The 20739-nt window shown below is 39.6% G+C and overlaps 1 protein-coding gene across 1 annotated transcript in view; it reads right to left on the bottom strand.

Moving 5' to 3' along the window:
• Positions 1-4441: 4441 nt before the first annotated feature.
• spata17 (spermatogenesis associated 17) overlaps positions 4442-20739 on the bottom strand; it is a 71971-nt gene continuing 55673 nt past the window's right edge. The window contains exon 10 of the mRNA XM_057851972.1: positions 4442-5819. The gene's annotated coding sequence lies outside the window, so the exon portion shown is untranslated. The remainder of the gene's footprint in view (positions 5820-20739) is intronic.

Genomic DNA, 20739 nt, shown 5'->3' with positions numbered 1-20739 from the left:
GGATATTTACTTGCAGTTACACTGACTAATAACTGAATTTACCTCAAAGAGTATGGCAGCAGAGAGCACTCTTGAGGTTGCTATACAGTTAAACCATAGAAACCAATGCATTAAAGAGAAAGGTACGTTTCCATAGCTGTCCACTGCAGTGACCACTATGCACCAGAGCAGGGGTCGGGAACCTATGGCTTGCGAGCCAGAGCCAGTCTTTTGACGGCTGCATCTGGCTCGCAGACAGATCTCTAATTACTTAAAAAAAAAAAGAAAAAAAAAAGTTTGGTTATACTCCTTTGCATCCCCAAGGGGCCGCTGTCCCATTTCAATATGACTGACATTGCCAATTTAGTGCAGAAGTAGAAGTGGGTGAGTTTAAGGGTAGAGAGACAGGTGTAAAGAGAGAGTTGCGCTGGAGCACTGTGTTGAATGGCTGGGTGTCCCCCACTGGTTTTTGTTTGTGTTAATAAAGTCTCCGATAAAAAAAACCCATCCGACACATCTATGTGTTTTTATACACTATGCCACCTCCCCGAAGGAAGAACCGGACATAGGAGCGACGACGAACGAGCCGCTGATATAGGGAATGGGACGTACTACGTCATTGTTTGGACGTGCCTCCATGCTGGCAATATGATTCACTTCCGGGCCGGCAGAGTCAATGCGGATTGTAACGTGTGGTAGTGCTAAGCTAACTCTTTCGGTGTTTTAGAAAGAAAATATGGGTGCTTATTGTTGCGTTACCGGGTGCAACAGCGTCTCCTACGACAAAAAAAAGGGTTAGGAAAAATGGACTCACTTCTCACCGTTTTCCTGCATGGAGGACCAAATATCAGATCACGAAGGTACGACGGATGGCTGGATTGCAGCGGTTCGTCGGAAAAGCATTTATGATCATATTTCTGCTGGAATGAGAGTGTGTTCCAGTCATCTCTACTCTTGTAAGTTGAACGCTTTATCCACTTTTGGTTTCAATACGTTTTTGTTTTTTTACACCGTTGTGTAAATCTGCCTCGGTAGCAATGCTCGCCTACTACGACTCACCTACCTGTTGTGTTCCTAGGTAAACCTGCTGACAACACATCCCGATTGGTCACCATCTCTCTTCTTGGATCATTTGACAAAGAAAATTTGTTCAATGGAGTGGTTCCATTTGTCCTGTGTCGGACTCAAACAAGCCCCTGCAGCAGACGCCATCTGGGTCTGCCCTTCTCGTCGATGAACTGCGGGCTTTTAATTTGTGAAAATGCAAGAACTTTAATGCACATATTTATTCTGCCTGGCTATTTAACTATGGCCAGTGACGTTTTTTTTTTTTTTTTTTTAAAACCACTTTGACAAAGACACGTTTCATTGTAATGTTGAATTTATATATTCTATTATTATTTTTAAATTATAATATTCTTATTTGCACTTATGTAGACTTTAGACTGTCAATTCAAATAGTGTTGGAAAAGTTGCAATACCTAAAATAGAAATGCAAGAACTGTAAAGTACATATTTATACACCTTTATTTACCTAAGGCCACTGGATGTTTTTTAACTGCTTTGAAAAATACAGGTTTTGTTGTGATCTTGTATTTATATAGTATATAGCTTTTTATAATGTATTATGTATTGTAATATTTGCTGCCCCCTGCCAGAGTGTCGGCCATTTTGTACTAAAAGGATTTTAAACTGTCAGTTCAAATACTGTGTTGGAGACTAGTACTTGCAATACTTAAAATGGAAATGCAAGAACTTTAAAGCACATATTTATCCTGTCTGGCAATTTACCCAAGGCCGGTAAATAGTGTTTTAAACTGCTTTGACAAAGACACGTTTATTGTGATCTTGTATTTGTGTATTACTTATAATTATATAATATTTGCTGCCACCGTCAGAGGGTGGGCCTTGTTTGCACTAATTTAAAGATTTTAAACTGTCAATTCAAATATCGTATTGGAGAAATTGCATTACTTGAAATAAATCTATTGCAACTTATCAGTCCCAGTTCTTGTCTACAACACTGTCCAAAAATTGTCAATGCATATTCCAAATAGAATAACAAAATTAAGTCACCTGACTTTGTAATTATTACACCTGTTTATTATGAAGACCTGAAGTAAACAACAAGCAGTTACAGTTTGTCAAGAAGTTGTTCAAGTCATGTTTTGGTATTCATATTTTATTGACTTTTCACAACAACACTTGGGATCGTGTTTGTAAGAGCAGAGCAAACTGAAGTTTCAGCGTGCACTCTTCGCCTTTCCAACCTCTCATAACGCTCCGATGTGGTGCGCTTGACCTCAGAATAACCCAAGAAGAGATATGGTGACCAATCGGGATGTGTTGTCAGCATTTCATATGCAGGTTTTCCTAGTAACACAACAGGTAGGTGAGGAGGAGGAGAAGGTTAGCATTGCTACCGAGGCAGATTTACACAACAGTAAAAAAAACAAAAAAAAACGTATTGAAACCAAAACGGATAAATCGTTCAACTTACAAGAGTAGAGATGAGGGGAATACACTCTCATTCCAGCAGAAATATGCCATCCGTCGTGCCTTCGTGATCTGATATTTGGTCCTCCATGCAGGAAAACGGTGAAAAGTGAGTCCAGTTTTCCTCGCCCTTTTTTTAGTCGTAGGAGAAGCTGTTGCACCCGGTAACACAACAATACACACCCATAATTTATTTCTAAAACACCGAAAGAGTTAGCTTAGCACGACCACACGTTACAATCCACATTGAGTCTGCCGGCCCGGAAGTGAATCATATTGCCAGCATGGAGGCGCGTCCAAACAATGACGTAGTACGTCCCATTCCCTATTGCTAGTCCACTCACGACAATGATTGGTAACAGCGCGAAACGGCGACGGTCACCGGCGACTAGAAAGCCAGTTTGCAGTAATTTTAGTGGGAAAGTGGCAAACATACATGTCATTATGTCTATCTAGTTAACTATCTATCAATTGCATCGGCAACGCAGATGAGGCAGAGACACTGTTCAACTGGAGTTGCCCTATTTTGCTGTCGAAAATAGCGGCCGATGTGCTCATGTGCGTGAGATCAGGAAGTTCCCTCGTTTTCAGTTTCATTTTCCGCGTTGTCACTTGCCAGCTAATTTTCGAAACCCTTTTGAAGAGATGAGGAGTATCGTACTTATCAGCAGGACATAAGGACATAAATGCGGCACAGTTTTTTTTCTCTCACTTTGGATGAGTCAACAGATGTAAGCAAATTCCAGTTTAGCGTGATTGCCAGGTTTTGACTGAAAGGGACAACAAGAGGGGAGGATTTATTCAAGTCCTTCACTGAGTTCGCTAAAGAAAAAAAAATCTACCGATGGATTAACTTGTTTCGTGAACATGAAAAGAGACGCATCCTAAGTTTCTCAACGCCTGCATGAAGCTTAACCCCACTAAGTATCAACCACATTACAAAGCCATCAGCAAAACCATGCGGCACCAGAAGTCGCATTAATGGTAAGAAAAGTCATCATTGATTAGCAACAGCATAACAATATTATTAAAAAGAATTGAGAGACTTGTTGTACTTTAAAAGTGTTACACGGAATGACATTTAAAAATATATGGTGTTCATGGCTCTCTCAGCCAAAAAGGTTTCCGACCCGTGCACCAGAGGGTTAAAACAACCAAACCTAGGAATTAATGCAAATTCAATACAAAAAGCAGTTGACAAACTAAAAGTTAACATCTACAGTTGCTCTTTGAGACTTCTTTATGAAACAAACACAAACAAAGGAGCAACACTTCAACAGATAACACTAATAAATACTCCCAGGCTTATATACTTTATCCTCTATAAAAGATAACTTATAAGTACCGTGGTACCTCTACATACGAAGTTACTGTATTTTTCGGACTATAAGTCGCAGTTTTTTTTCATAGTTTAGCTGGGGGTGCGACTTATACTCTGGAGCGACATGTGTAAAATTATTTCCACATCATATCATTTTACATGTTATTTTGGTGTTTTTGAGTGACACTGATGGCTTAGTAAACTTGTTAGCAAGTTCTTTACGCTATACTGAATAACTCTTAATAGCGATGTTATGTTAACATACCGGCCACGTTCGCATTTCGTTGTTCATACATCATGTAACATTATCATGCTGTGCACCTTTTCAGCCAGTTGTTCTCTATTGTATTTTTTTTTTAAAATTGCCTTTCACGATGACATATCTGTTCTATGTGTTGGATTTTATCAAGTAAATTTCCCTCAAAAATGCGACTTATACTGCACTGCCACTTATATGTTTTTTTCCCTCTTCATTGTGCATTTTTGGGCTGATGCGACTTACATTTAAATGCGACATATATTCTGAAAAATAAGGTAATTCGTTCCCGGACCTTGTTTGTAAGTTGAAATGGTCGAATGTCGAGCAGGATTTTACCATAAGAATACTTTATAATTCCATTAATTCATTCCACAGCCCGAAAACCTACGATATATCCTTAATCCTTCACACTGCTGGCACTAGTGCAAATAGCAATTACACAGAGCAAAACAAACAATAAAATAATAGTAATTTTTTATTTTTTCATCTTAAACTGACACTCAAGCATTGGAATTATCGATTCCAGAAAATGCAAATTTCCTTTAGAACCCACAGTAATGAAAACAAAAACAAACTCCTTTGAGCCTTCAGTAAAGAGCCTCTTACTCCAAACAGCAGGACAATATAAAGCAACATATTAACAGAAGGCGGTTGTGTCCAACACTTAAAGAGGAAAACAATCATTTCCTTTGTAAAATGTTCTCGGGCGGCACTTGATGATCGTGACAGACGCGACAGATAAATGTGGCACAGCAGATTAAAACGATCTTTCCTGGCAAGCGCTGGAAAAAGGGCAACAAATGTGTATCTGCTCGCACGCATTACGCACATGGCATCCATCCGTCTGAGAAATGTGATTACAAATGAGAGTGTGAGCGAGTGAGCTGAGTGCCACAGCTGGCATGGCATCTGGTTTGGCATATCGTTGCTCGGCCTCGCCCGCCGCCTGCACCACGCTCTAATGTGGCTGTCGACAAGCCCATTAAGAAGCCATTACTAAATGCTCGGTCTCTGCTAAACCTTCCAGGCCTTACAACGTAGGCCTGCGGGAGTGCCCGTGGCATAGAGAGGGAGGGCAGATACAAAAGTGAGGAAATATGCATTGGTGCTTTACAAAAACACACATTTCTTTATTATCTTGATCATATATATTAAAAAAAATAGTGGATATTTGGTATCCTTGCATAATGCAGAAAATAGTTAAATTGTTTTTAGCCAGGATACCAGCAATTTTGCAGGATAAGTATTATACAAGTACAGTTCAGTGGCAAAAGTGCAATTTTGGGAAGATGTATTTTACTTGAGAGCAGAATATACACATACTAGTACATGGTCACAATAATGCTCAAAATGTGAGAATTTTTCTGTATCTAAAAAACTGCTGTTTATAGTGAAAATTGTTGTCATCAGAATTCATGCTCGTTTCTGTATCTTAAAAACTGCTGTTTATAGTGAAAATTGTTGTCATCAGAATTCGTGCTCGTAACTCAAACCTTTGTTTAGAAATCAAGATTTTAAAAAATTCTAAAAGGCAGCTTTTACTGAAAAACTGGAAAGGTGGAGGGCACATTCAAACTGCTTAATACTGGGCTCGTGTCTAAGAAACAGTGCTAAACCTGTGTCTTGGCGTCTGGATGCTTCTGTAGCTCTGTGAACTTGACAAGTGGGGCACGATGATGCTGGGTGGGAGCATTACCTTCGAGGCCATTGAGAGCTGGTGATCGCTGATCCTGAAGAGTATTCTGATAAGATGGTCAAAGAGGTCTGTTGAAAAATTTTTAAAATTGTATTGTATTAGTCTCCAGAGTAGCAACCACTGAAGAGTTACAGTATGTCAGCACTTTGGTGTTTATAGCTAATGGACATACTTGCGAGTCAAATTTGGATTTCAAAATACTTATTTGAAAATAAATAAATAAAAACAAGGGTTATAGGGCTGTTATCGTGTCAATTTATACCTTAAATAACTTTAATAACAGTAGCTACGAGTTCTATGTATATGTTACAATTGTTGTGCATATAGATGAAATTTATGCTTTCCTTATTATAGTTAGTCACCAGATAGGATAACTTGTGTCTAGTTAGCCTTTGCTTTGTCCTAAGTCATGTGGCCTATGTATTCTATTTTATGTTCTATATTTCTTTCCTGCCTCTCCTATCGTATTGTCTTCCCCTGAGTAAAGAGGTTTGCTATCACAGCAACTGGGGGAGCAGCTACCAACCTTCACAAAAGCTACATCGCCTTCCTGCGTGTTTGTTTTAGCCAAGCTAGGTGTAGATAAACCTAGCTTCAAATCTAACATTATTAAACAAGAATTTAAAGAGGCAGGGAAGTCATTTTCCAATATTTGTCACAGTATCATGCTTAAGATAAGGTTTAATAGGTTATAGCTACAAATTTTGGAATTAGGAGGTCCTACTGAAAGCTTTCTGCCTGAGTACGCACGGAACCTTGCTGAAGTGGGATTGTCAAATGATTGAATATTATATTTTGTATTATTGTGTAATCGTCAAGGTGTTGACTCTTGACACCAAATGACCAACCTTACAATCCGATAACAACCACTCCACTGATGGCCAGTGAAGTTTTACTAACTTAAGTAAAAGTACAGATACAAGGGCGAAAAAAAAAAAAAACAATGTAGTATCTAAGAATTTTTTTTACAAGTACAAAAGTACCTCCTTTCAAATTTACAAGTAAAAAGTAAAAGTATATTCTCCTCATGCAACCCTCCTAAAATGTAGCTTAACGGTGGATTGCAAGCAACTATCAGGTGCATACCCCCACCTACTGTACAAGAGTGTGCAGCACCCATCTGAAGGTGGGTTGCTCTCCTGTTGGTTTTTATTGATCAATATCTTTCACCGGCATCTTGCATGTACTCGTGTTGCTGCCTCTAGTGCTCAATTACGGTATAGTTGCACGGGGCTTATCAGTTGCGTCGGTGACATGAAAACGAAACTATCAATTCACAATGAGAAAAACAAAACAAAACAAAAAATAATAAAAATAACGTTTAACGCAGGCGACAGAAATGTAGTGGAGTAAAAAAGTACAGATACGTGCTCTAAAGCGCGAAGTAAAAATTATCACTTCATATTTGGACTCAAGTAAAGTACAGATACACAAAAAATGCACTTAAGCACAGTAACAAAGTACTTTTACTTCGTTACATTCTACCACTGCAGACGGCCAATCAGAACAACGAGTTTAAAAATTAAACACTGAATATTCAAATTGGATCCAGGGAGCCACATATTAATGACTATCAAACTTTTGCAGAAACCCAAGCCAAGGCTGTCATGCAAACCTGGTAAAATGGCATTCGAGGTTATGAGAAATTATGTACTGTATTTTTTGGACTATAAATCGCATCTGAGTATAAGTCCCACCAGGCAAAAAATGCGCAATGAAAAGGAAAAAAACATACATAAGTCGCACTGGCATATAAGTTGCATTTTTTGGGGGAAATTTATTTGATAGAATCCAGGACCAAGAACAGACATGTAATATTGAAAGGCAATTTAAAATACAATAGAGAACAATAGGCTAAATAGGTGTATGGTATGCTAACATTACATGACGCTAGAAGTCAGATCAGGCCTAAAAAAGTCCAGCCCGACTCGACCGGCCCGCGGGTATTAAAGCCTGACCCGGCCACAGCCTGGGCAATTAACTTGATTTGCTTGCCTAAGTCCGAACCCCCCCCCCAAAAAAAATTTTATGTTTTATTTGTGAGGACTCAGGAGACGGAGGAAATGCGGGATGCGATGCATATGTGGTTGTGTTTTGTGTGATCACATTTGTATGTATGCGTGTGCATACATGCATAATGATAACAAATTAAAGCCTATATTTTGTAATGAATTTTCCCAGTTAAACAAGACTCTAAGATGAATATTCAATAAATATTTATATCTTTTAAATTTTGTGTCTGTTCTAACAGACGGATAGCGGATTTGACATTTAATCTCTTCGAGCTGGCAGAAAAAAATGCAAGTTTTCTCAATGTTTAAATAGTCTACATATTTTTATGATCATTATAAATGCATTTACGCAACGAAATAACGCTAGAAATATAGTTCTCGTATGAGATCAAAGCATCCCATTCGTTTTGTTATTCAGCAAAGCCGACACAAGTTTCTGTATAGCATCTTCAACAATCAATTTAAAGTCTTCCCTTACCTCACTCATACCACGGTGCATGCTTCCCGTTTCAATTCCCCCGTCTTTGTTTTTCACTATAACTGCTCCATATGGAAAAGGAAATACTAGGATGCCACTCGTGGAGGGCGCTAGAGCGGGAGGGGAAGATCGAAAAAAGAGCAGGGCCACGCGCGTTCACGTGCACAAGCATGCATAGCGCCTTCTGTTTTATCCAAATTATTTTTTTATTTAACATCCATACATTGTTTTATTATAAATATTTAAATATATTAAAAAAAAAAAAAAAAAAAGTTTGCGAGAGAGAAGTCCGTCCCAACTTGACCAGAAAAAAATCACACATAAGTCGCTCCAGAGTATAAATCGCAACCCCTACCAAACTATGAAAAAAAAACTGCAACCTATAGTCAGAAAAATACGGTATACATATTAAAATCTAATTCATCAAATTACAGTTTTCTCACTATTTTATGCATAAACAGGTGAAACAAATTGAGGTGATCTGGTTTAAGTGCTAACCAGTTCAGGGTGTCCCCTGCCTACTGCCCATAGTTGGCTGGGATAGGCTCCAGTCTCACGTGAAATCGTCTACTGAAAGGGTTTCAGTCTTTTGTACTGTAAAAAGTCCACAAAGAAAATGCAAATCCATTGCCAGATTTAATGCTCATGATACTGACTAAACTGAGATTTTGCATGATGTTGGTGAATTCGTCAATTTCCCAATTTTACTACTTCAGGAGCATGTGATTGTAAAGGTCCCTCTGTCTTTTCACAGTATGCCTATTTGTATGAGTGTATGTCTCTATGTGAGTCTCTCAGCTTGTGGGTGAATCACTCAGTGCCTCTAAGCAAATGAGAGACACATAAACACGATACTTAACTGTGAAACCGAGTGATGGTGTAACATGGTTTTCCTTCAAACGACTACACTAGTTACAAATGCTCAATTGTGTGTGTATAAGTTTGTGTGTGAGCAAGGGAAAAAGAGACAGAAAAGAGTGGCTACTGGTACTAAGCAAAATCCTTAATTATGGTTGTAAGCGTCAACATTTCTAGCAGCAGACTAATGATGAAAGACTGGGATGGTTAAAAAAATGACATTCTTTTCTGTTGTCGCTAGAAAAAAATAGAGTATATTACAACCTGTACTTCTCACTGATTTCAAAGATTAAATAAACAACTTTGTGACACCAGAAAATATCAAGCAGGCATCTTGCACAGACATAGACACACAAGATGTAGAACAGATCATCATAAAGGGAGCACAGATGGTAAAAAAGTGAGATTTTGTAACTGATGGAAGTGAGTGGTAGTTGTAAACGAGTGCAAAGTTTTGATGAAGGACAAACTAATGTCAGGGACTGAGGCTGTTGGAGCTTGCTGCTCCGCGGCTAGCACATGCGATCCCGCCTGTCACTCACACTCCATCGCCATGACAATCATCGTTGCGCTGACGCCCGGGAGCGGGGACAAGCCTGTCCTTGTAACAAACAGTGGCCCTCCGTGATTTGAAGCCGACAACTTCCATGAAGACCGCATGCAAATATAATGGACAAATCTACACGGTGAAATAAATAGTATGACATGAATAATTTTCGGCAACCGGATTGGTTGACATTTTGTCAACTTGTCTGTATTAAACAAGTTAATAAAATATCTTTTTTTAGTTTACGTTTTTGCTTTCATCCCATTGGTGTCGAGTTTTCCACTTTAACGCATACATACGTCTGTATTATAAGCATTTAATGGATGCAGGTGTGTGAAGGGTGTGCTTACATATCATTATTCTGTATGTCTGACAGAGGAGTGAAAGTGGCAGAAGGGCACTTGGCTTTTTTTTGTGTGTGTGTCATCTGTGCCAAGGGGCAGGGAGCAGGGACTTGTCAAGCTGTAGAAAAGATGGCGAAGTGGACGGTGATGCCAGCCCTCTGTGACAGCTCTTTCACACACACGTACTAACACGACCACCCCCCAAAAAAAAAAAACGTACGCTTGAACCCAACCCTCAAACCTACCCTCGTACACACACTATAACTGTGAAAGCTGCGATGCAGGAAGAAAACAAGACTGGTGGAATCTTCTTCTAACTGGAGGCCGATTGGTGTGTGCGTTTGTGTGTGTGGGAGGGGATGAGGTGGGCTTGCAGGGAGGGAGGGCGGGGGTTCAAAGTGTCACATCAATTTGTGGCTGTGCTGTTTCTGAAAGAGGCTAACCCCCCTGCCACTTGAGTTTAGCACAACAGTGCACAGCATACTGGCAGACAGCACACATACAGTACACACCAACATAAGCATGCACACACGCACGGTATAATTGCAGATCTTTGATGAATGCAAATATGCCAATTTGCAAAGATTTGTCCAGCTTCAAATCTTTTTTGCTAGTCATGAAAAAGTCTGACCGTTGAGGTATAACAGGGACAATGGCGCACAATCTAATTGGAATAAAATAAAGGCATTACAAAATATTTGCAGACAACCCCTAACTTCCTCTCTCGCAGCCACCGAAGGCCCACCATTTTTGGTTTGGCTCGGTGTCAAATCCTGGCTGTCAGGCAAAACTCATATTTGAGCAACAATCTCCAAAAATGGAGCCCATCGAGCCGGATTGACACTAGCTCCCAGTTCTGTGTTGTTTTGGGCTGCTTTTTAAATTTTGGTCTTAGTCTTTTGGATGGAAATACTTATTAGTCTTAGTCATATTTTAGTTATTTAATTTTTTTTAAATTTCAAAAAGTGTGCGTCTTTGTCTAGTTTTAGTCAACGAAAACTTAAATTTTGTCTAGTTTTAATTGACAATTCTCAAAATGTTTTCGTCTATAAACTACGTTTTAGTCCATGAATAATTAAAGGAATAAATAAAAAGTTTCCAAGAATTTCGAATTAACACTGACAGGCGAGCACCAATGTTCCCTCTAAGCTGCGCGCGTGCGCAATCGCGCACTGCTGGCACCTACTTTGCGCACAAGAAATACAATGCCGCGCACAAAAAAAAAAAAAATCAGCAGAAACGTATGTTGTAACTCGGTGACAGGTGTCCAGCAAATGATACGATAAGGTTCACTTCCGCTACGCAGCCAATCATAGCATTGACATTGCTTGTGTATTGCCCAGCCTACACGCGCGGTGTAGGTTAGCAAACTGACAACAGTGCGTGAGTGCGGCGGAGTTGAGAGACGTAAAGGCCAACCCCTTATCATGGCGAAACGGACGGGCAGCGACACATCCACTCACCAAGCCAAAGTAAAAAAGAAATGCGGTTCACATAAGAAGGAGTGGCTGTCGGAGCATGTGCAAATAGACGAACAAGCGGTGAAACTGAAGCCAAAGTACCAAGTGAGTTTTCAGAGGGAAAAATGTGGACTGAATGGAAATTCGACTACCTCAAGTGTCATATTCAGCAGAAAAGTCATTTGAAAGCTGTTGAAAATTACAAAAACTCAAGATGCGACAGGGGATTGGTACATTATTGCGGGAGAATGCAAAAGACCGACAGAGGAGAAACGAGCTGTCCCACAAAACAAAATCTGACCCAGAGCAAGTTGAAGTTCTCATTGACAATATTTTACTTGCCATCGAAATGAATGCGTCAATGGTGTCAGTTCAACAAATCCGCAATCACATGGCAAAGTATGTGAGTATACCAGAAAGCTGGCGAAGGAAAAACTATGCCTTTGAATTTGTAAACTCAATCAATGATATAGTGGAGAACGAGACTATGTGCAGTGTTAAAAATGCACCCTGGAATACACTGATAGTAGATGAGAGCACTGACATATCAGTACACCAAATGCAAGTCCTATATATTAAGACGTGAAAAATAAGGTACAATTTAAGTCAGATTGGTGTGTATTCCAGTGACATTTATTAAGATATTTTAATTATGGATATTAATCATTAAATGCTCTTACTACTAAATAATTTACGGGCAGTAGAAATGCTAATAGGTGTGAAAAGGCGTGATACTGCTGTGTGGCCGCGATGTACCGTATTTTTCGGACTATAAATCGCAGTTTTTTTCTTAGTTTGGCAGAGGGTGCGTCTTATTTTCTGGAGCGACTTATATGTGAACTTATTCACACATTATTATATCACTGTTGCTAGTTAGCATGTTCTTTATGCTATAGTTATCTGAATAACTCTAAATAGCTATGTTACATTGACATACCAGGTATGTTCTCAGTTCGTTGTTTATGAGTCATGTAATGTTATCATACCGTACACTTATTCAGCCTGTTGTTCTCTATTGTATTTTTATTCTAAATTGCCTTTCAAAATGACATGTCTGTTCTTGGTGGTATACCAAATAAATTTCCCCCCAAAATGCAACTTATACGCCAGTGCGACATAGATGTTTTTACCTTTTCAATGCACATTTTTTGGCTGGTGTGACTTGTAGTCCAAAAAATACGGTGCACATCTGATGTTGCTCACCGTGGGCCGCAGTGTGCTCAGGGAGATTGTGTGTTTGCTCAGACACATGAAAAATTAGAGGGAACATTGGCGAGCACATAATTTTAGAGTCTAAAGGAATATCAACATCTTCATAATGATATTACACACTCAGCAGTAAAACAAAACATTACGTGCAATTACTTAAACTCACTTGGACACCACAAACTGTAAGTAAAAAGTTTTCCAAGAGTTTAATAAGACACCGAGTCGCTGCACTAAATGCTAATGCTAACGTGAACACTATGCTAACACTACAAGTTAGTTTAGTGTGTGATGATGACTCATTACAGACCTTCAAATGCTAAAGCAACATGGCATAGCCAAGATAAGAAAACAAAATTTACCAAACAGCACCTGAGACGTTTTTCACAAAAGGAGCCTGGAATGGACACACGCTTAAGCCAGTGTTTGTTGGAGGCGCAGCACGTCACATGAGTGACACAACCAAACACTACTAAAATGCGTGCTAACTACACATACAATGAAACAATATCACACATTGTGAACTTATGACAGAAACTGGGGAATTTTCGTCTCATTCTCGTCTCGTCAGACGACAACTGGCATCCATCTCTTTATGTTTTAGTCTCTTGTGTTTTAGTCACGTTTTGAGCTTTCCTCGTTACGTTATAATCATCAACACTGGCTTGATGCCTTTTTCATAATTTTTGGAAGAAAATTTTTCTCGTCGTCGTGGCAACCCAATTTTTGGCTTAGCTGATGCAAGAAGGTAGGTGTCAAATCCTGCTTTTCAGGTGAAATTCAACTTGCCTCCTTTTGCAGTATATATTTTATAAACCTTACAGCAACAAGTGATGAAGGAGATGAGCCACAAGGCGAAGCTCTCGATTTACCAGTCGATCTATGTTCCTACTCTCACCTATGGTGGGTCGTGACCGAAAGGACGAGATCCCGGATACAAGCGGCCGAAATGAGTTTTCTCCGCAGGGTGTCGGGACTCTCCTTTAGAGATAGGGTGAGAAGCTCAGTCATCCAGGATGACCGCTAGTCCTCTGCGTTGAGAGAAGCCAGTTGAGGTGGCTCGGCATTTGGTTCGGATGTCTCCTGGACGCCTCCCTGGAGAGATGTTCCGGGCATGTCCCACCAACGGGAGGCCCAGGACACGCTGGAGAGACTATGTCTCTCAGCTGGCCTGGGAATGCCTTGGGATCCCGCCGAAGGAGCTAGTTGAAGTGGCTGGGGAGAGGGAAGTCTGGGCTTCCCTGCTAAAGCTGCTGCCCCCGCGACCCGACCCAGGATTAAGCGGCAGATGATGGATGGATGGATGGATACAGCAACAACAGCTAACTTATTGTTAAATTCCAATACAGCCATTTTACACTAGATTATACAAACCAACAACGCCGACTCCATCGCAAGCCGGAAGTTGCAATGGACTTGCAAACAGCCGAATGGCTGTCGCTAAGGAAAGTGAATCCAAAATCCAACATTAGCGCTGTAAATCTGTTGATAAAATTAAATTAAAAAAAACTGAGGAGCTCAAGCAAATTCGTGCTCCTTGAAGGAGACCAAAGACATGATCTGTGGATTGGAAATTTTCACAGGTTGGATTTATACCGGGAAAAAAAAAAAAAAATACAGTATATATAGATAAATATCTATAACATGGTGGTGGTGGTGCGAATCCACAGGGGTGACCTCGGACCACTAGCACTATGCTTCCCCATTGACAGGCCTCTGGATATCATTATGCAGCTAGAAAGCAGGTGTGCTCCAATCAACAGTTTACCATCACATCTCTTTTTGTCTTCCTCAACTGTCCATGTTGACAAGTTGCTCCTCAATGAATAAAAGACGCTGTGCAACAAAATATGAGATTGAGTTATTTGTTTCAATATTCTCCGGGAAAGACTCCTCTCCCTCTCTTTTTTCCACTTTTTTTGCTCTCTCCTCCGCAAACTGAAACCAATTAGTGAGCAGAGCACTTGTAGCGGAGAATGTAGGGCAAGCGAGGAGTAATAAAAAAGTATTGACTTTTCGGCGACTGTACGCGGCGTGAAAGGGGTGCCGCGGCCTTGTCCGACATGAAAGGAGCTCCATTAATTTCACTTATTTCACCCGGGCCCCTGTCAGGAGGCCCTAATGCCTCCTATGCACGCTTCTCGCATGCAGCCACTGCTCAGACAGCGCGACGCAGCAGCCAAGCCTTCTTATCAAATGAGTTGACATTAAAAATCTGAACAAGAGAGAGTGCATGCCCAAAAGAAAAGAGTAATTTTTAATCACCTTCTTGAGACACATAGCGAGGTGCTTCATACGAAGCTAATTTTTCACCTCCTCCTATTGATTTCTACTCTCATGTGAAGGCCTGCTTTGGCGGAAATTGACCTACAGTCCCAAAACAATGACACTTTTGGTTTAGCTGATATTCATTAAGAGCCAATGAACATTAACTACTATCGGGCTCACTCTTTCCACAACATTTTCTTTTTTATTTATTGTTTTTTTAGTGGAGGGGTTAGATTGACTCGAACACTGTTGGTTTAATTCTCTAGGGGTATTCACATTATAAAATTTTAGATTCAAGACAGAAAATAAACATTTCCCATTGTGACAAAAACATGTTTTGGAGTATCACAATATTTTTTTGAATTAAAAAAAAAAAAAAAAGATAAAATTCAGTTTCCCACCGAGATGGTAAATTGTCTGTGAAAATTGAGAATGCCATTTAAGGTGAATGTAGGCAAGTACGAACACATCACAACCAAAACAACGGCAGACGAATTTTGTCTGAGCCAGTGTTGTTTTTGGCAGCCATTAATTTTCGTCTTAGTCTTCTGGACGATAATACTTATTAGTCTTGGTCATATTTTAGTCATCTCAAAATGTGTTTGTCTTCATCTAGTTTTTGTTGACAAAATCTCAAAACTAATTTTGTCTAGTTGTAGTCGACGCTTACTAAAAATGTTTTTGTCTGTAAAATAAAAAACTAAAAAAATAAATACATGTTTCCAACTATTTCAGAAAATGAAATGAAATGGACAGACGAGCACATATTGTAGCGTCTACAAGGACAACGCCCACTTCGTGATAATTGTCAGGTATGAAACGGAGGAACCAGTTGCGTATCGCGAACATAGGATTTTATTGATGTTGGCAGAAAACAATCAAATCAAGTGGTAATGGACAGCCGACATGCAGGAGTGTGCTGATTCTCTGACGACCTGACACAGAAAAATATGCGTCCATGCTTTATATACAGAGCTGGTAACTGTCATGTTTTTGTTCTCAGTTGTTCTTTGTGACATGTTTGTGTTCTCAGTTGTTCTTTGAGACACTTTAAGGGGTACACAGTCTTTGTGAAACATGGCTGTGATGGAATATGCTGACAATTACCCACCTGGACGCCACTGTATGTACAAAAAAGCTTGTCCAAGAGTATAATAGGACGCTCGCTTTTGGCATTAGCCTAATGCTAACGTGAACATGAATGCTATGCTAACACTACAAGTTAAATATAGTGTGTGATGATCACTCAGCACAGACCTTTTAAGTCTAAAGCAACATTGCATATTCTCTCTGGCCAAGATAAGAAAACAAATATTACCGTGTGTTCAAGCCTTGAGACTGGAGAGGGCACATAAGTGACATGACCAGACCCTGCTAGATCCTGGTTAACTACACATAAAATGTCACACATTGTGAACATGTGATGGAAACTATTGCGCATTTTCGTCTCGTTCTCGTCTTGTCAGAAGAAAATTTGCATTAGGCACGTTATGTTTAGGGGCCGTTTACAAGGTGACTCTCCGAGAATAAAAAAAATTTCAAATTTGCATTTATATAGTTCCATCTCCATTCAAACAATGTCGCAATTCCGCATGAAAACGATGTAGTATTCATGCCAGGCCCTAGGGGGCAGTGCAGATTTACAAGGCAATACCGAATGATGCACTTTTACCCGCACCAAACACCTCAGCCTGGAAGAAAACATACCCGCCCACTCCAAGCAATGGCATTTTTGTTTTGCTCCAAAAGGCACAAAAAATGGAAACATTCAACATATTGAAGATATACAGAATGTGGAAAAAAAAACCCAGAAAATCACATTGTTTGATTTTTAAAGAATTTATTTGCAAATCATGGTGGAAAATAAGTATTTGGTCAAGATTAAAAGTTCATCTCAATACTTTGTTATGTACCCTTTGTTGGCAATAACGGAAGCCGAACGTTTTATGTAACTCTTCACGAGCTTTTCACACACTGTTGCAGGTATTTTGGCCCATTCCTCCATGCAGATCTCCTCTAGAGCACTGATGTTTTGGGGCTGTCGTTGGGCAACACGGACTTTCAAATCCCTCCACAGATTTTCCATAGGTTGAGATCTGGAGACTAGCTAAGCCACTCCAGGACCTTGAAATGCTTCTTACGAAGCCACTCCTTTGTTGCCCTGGTTGTGTGTTTGGGATCATTGTCATGCTAAAAGACCCAGCCACGTCTCATCTTCAATGCCCTTGCTGATGGAAGGACATTTTTCACTCAAAATCTCTCGATACATGGCCCCATTCATTCTTTCCTCTGCACAGATCAGACGTCCTGGTCCCTTTGCAGAAAAACAGCCCCAAAGCATGATGTTTCCACCCCCATGCTTCACAGTGCGTATGGTGTTCTTCGGATGCAATTCAGTATTCTTTCTCCTCCAAACACGAGAACCTGTGTTTCTACCAAAAAGTTCTATTTTGGTTTCATCTGACCATAACACATTCTCCCAGTCCTCTTCTGGATCATCCAAATGTTCTCTAGTGAACCACAGACGGGCCTGGACATGTACTGGCTTCACAGGGGGACACGTCTGGCAGTGCTGCATTTGAGTCCCTGGCGGCGCATTGTGTTACTGATAGTAGCCGTTTTTACTGTGGTCCCAGCTCTCTGTAGGTCATTCATTAGGTCCCCCGGTGTGGTTCTGGGATTTTTGCTCACCGTTCTTGTTATCATTTTGACGCCACGGGGTGAGATCTTGCATGGAGCCCCAGATCGAGGGAGATTATCAGTGGTCTTGTATGTCTTCCATTTTTTAATAATTGCTCCCACAGTTGATTTCTTTACACCAAGCGTTTTACCTATAGCAGATTCAGTTTCCCAGCCTGGTCCAGGTCTACAATTTTGTCTCTGGTGTCCTTCGACAGCTCATTGGTCTTGGCCATAGTGGAGTTTGGAGTGTGACTGACTGAGGTTGTGAACAGGTGTCTATTATTCCGATATAATGAGTTAAAACAGGTGCCATTAATACAGGTAACGAGTGGAGCCTTGTTAGACCTCGTTAGACCTCGTTAGAAGAAGTTAGACCTCTTTGACGGCCAGAAATCTTATTTTCCACTCTAATTTGGAAATAAATTCTTTAAAAATCAAACAATGTGATTTTCTGTTTTTTCCCCACATTCTGTCTCTCATGGTTGAGGTTTACCCATGTTGACAATTACAGGCCTCTCTAATCTTTTCAAGTCGGAGAACTTGCACAATTGGTGGTTGACTAAGTACTTATTTGCCCCACTGTATGTATATATATATATATATATATATATATATATATATATATATATATATATATATATACACCTTTCTGTGCTGTTCACATACAAGTACTGTCACTCTCACAATATAAAAAAACCCTTACTGTTCTAAATTTGAACTAATTAGGAACTTGTGTGAAACTAATAGATTTATAGTTTTAACTTAGGAGATAAATACTTTATTTTACAAATCAGATCCAAAGGCGTTTTATATATTAAGGCAAAATAGTATACAAATAAATATGTAAGTAAGTTGTATGCCAATGAACTCATTAATTTAAAACCAGTTTTATTAATATCTTTTCAAAGCTTACCTTTGAAAGTAATAAAACCTGTTTAGGATTGTGCAAGTGTAATGACGTCTCTGGTGCGTTAATTTGAATTCAGATATTCAGTGAGCTATAGTAATCTTGCTTCTTGAGGCCGACCCACTGCCAACTAGTAAGCATGTGTGTGATTGTTTACATACATTCAGAGACAGTGGTAGTGTGTACGTGTTTATGTGTGTGCTTACAGGAAAGGAGTGAAGAGTGAGAAGCTATCTCCAGACAGAAACTAATCAGTGTGTGTGAGATAAGAAAGCAGCCTTTATGGTGTATGGTAATCACCCTCGCCACGACCACTACCCCCTTGGTCTGTCACCACCATGCATAATCACAACGACTTATTCACATGATTGATGAAATATGCATCTGTGAAATCTGAGCTGCTTTTGTTATCATCCTGTTTTTTTCCTTGTACCCCCCTTTCCCATCCCTCCTTGTGTGTCTTTCCATTTCTACCAACCTTTCTTGTCTTGCTCAGCCTTTCTACATATCTCCTCCTCCTGTGCAGGGCACAAAGAGGTCTAGAAACATGTACAAACACAAAATTACACACACAGCATGAGGTCCCTCTTGCAACTACGTTCATGCACACACACAGTCTCTGAAGTTTTACCATGTATGTGAAGGAAGGGGACTATAGGGAAATTAAAATGGGAACGATAAGTAAAAAAAAAAAATGTTTTACTGCAGTTTTATTCACATTTTTCCCTGTATATTTATTTTTTTCTCTCGTATTTCTTGTACTTTTGCTGTTCTATACAAGTTTTAATGATTGTATGACATTGCTTGTCAATAGAAATAAAAAAGAACTAGAAGCAAGGACGTCCATATGTTTTCTTTCTTTTGCTTTAAAAGGCATAAAACCGCAAAAAATAAAATATTAAATAGTTCCGCTTTGAATGTCGGAATCAAAAGATTGCATCTTCGCCTTTCGTTTTCGCCGTCACGATGTAAAGGTGAGCCCATTCCGCAATACAATTGTTGCGTCTTGGTGTTGCAGCATCACCATGTAAATGGCCAATAGGGCACAAACTCAAGGAAGGGCATGACAGTACTGTTTTATTGCTGGGTGTGTATAATCATATAGTTGGCGTTGTCCTTGTAGACGCTACAATATGTGCTAGTCTGTCAATCTTCATTTAAAATTGTTGGATATTTTTTGCACTAAAACAGAAGAACAAATTTTGAGTAAATGTCGACTTAAACTGGACGAAGGCAAACACATTTTGAAATGACTAAAATATGACTAAGACTAATAAGGATTATAGTCCAAAAGACTAAGGCGAAAATTACAAAGGGCTGCCAAAAATAACACTGATGCCCGATTTTACATAGGAGCACAGATGCTTCGGCTAGAGAGTCCCAATAATCAAATTATCTGAAAAGCTTTAATAGAAATTTTGATATGAATGTTTTTCTTATGAACTTTTAAATTATCTTATCCTGTTAAAAAATTATTTTAAAAAATAAATAAATTGAGAACACAAGATTCACAACCATTTTTGCACTGAAATATAAGGTTTCATTTTGTATGCAAATCAGAATATTTGAAGTGAAGTCACAGATAACGTCACACATGAGGTGCATGGTGATTAAAAAAAACAAACAAAAAAACTTGCAAGTTATAAAGAAAAAAACAACTGATGAAATTCAAGCAGAAAGCAGTAAACAAAGCGGAATAATATCTCGGAAACTTGTCTATAGCAAAAAAGAAAAATCCTACAAATGCTGTTAATTATCAAGTGCATTATTTGTCTTATTAATATTATTAAAGGTGCCAATTAAGTGATTGTTCGGGGTCGATTGAATACATTTTGGGGGATCGTAATAGGTGATCAGTGAATCACTAAGGGGCAGTTTACATGGCGACTCTGCGACACAAAGACGCAATGACTGAGTTGCGGACTCGCCTCGTGTGCATATGGTGTCGGCGAAGACAGAAGGCGCAGACAAAAAATTCTGAATCCTGCCTCCAAAGTGGAAGAATCCGATTGCGGAGGGTTGAGGGGGGCTTCCTCGGCATGCATATCAAAGGCTGCTGCGGCGCGAGACCGCGTCGTTAACGTCAGCACTAGTACATGTCACATTGGGGTGCTACTAAACATTAAAAACAGCAAATATGGCGGAATGTCGGCTTTAATTTACTGTTTTAATAATATTTTTAAATTAAATATGTTGAACGTTTCAATTTTTGTGCCTTTTTGAACA

The sequence above is a fragment of the Corythoichthys intestinalis genome, chromosome 1, assembly GCF_030265065.1.
Source record: "Corythoichthys intestinalis isolate RoL2023-P3 chromosome 1, ASM3026506v1, whole genome shotgun sequence".
Classification (NCBI taxonomy): domain Eukaryota; kingdom Metazoa; phylum Chordata; class Actinopteri; order Syngnathiformes; family Syngnathidae; genus Corythoichthys; species Corythoichthys intestinalis.
Note: the sequence above shows the minus strand (reverse complement) of the source record. Positions and strands in the feature narration are given on the sequence as shown.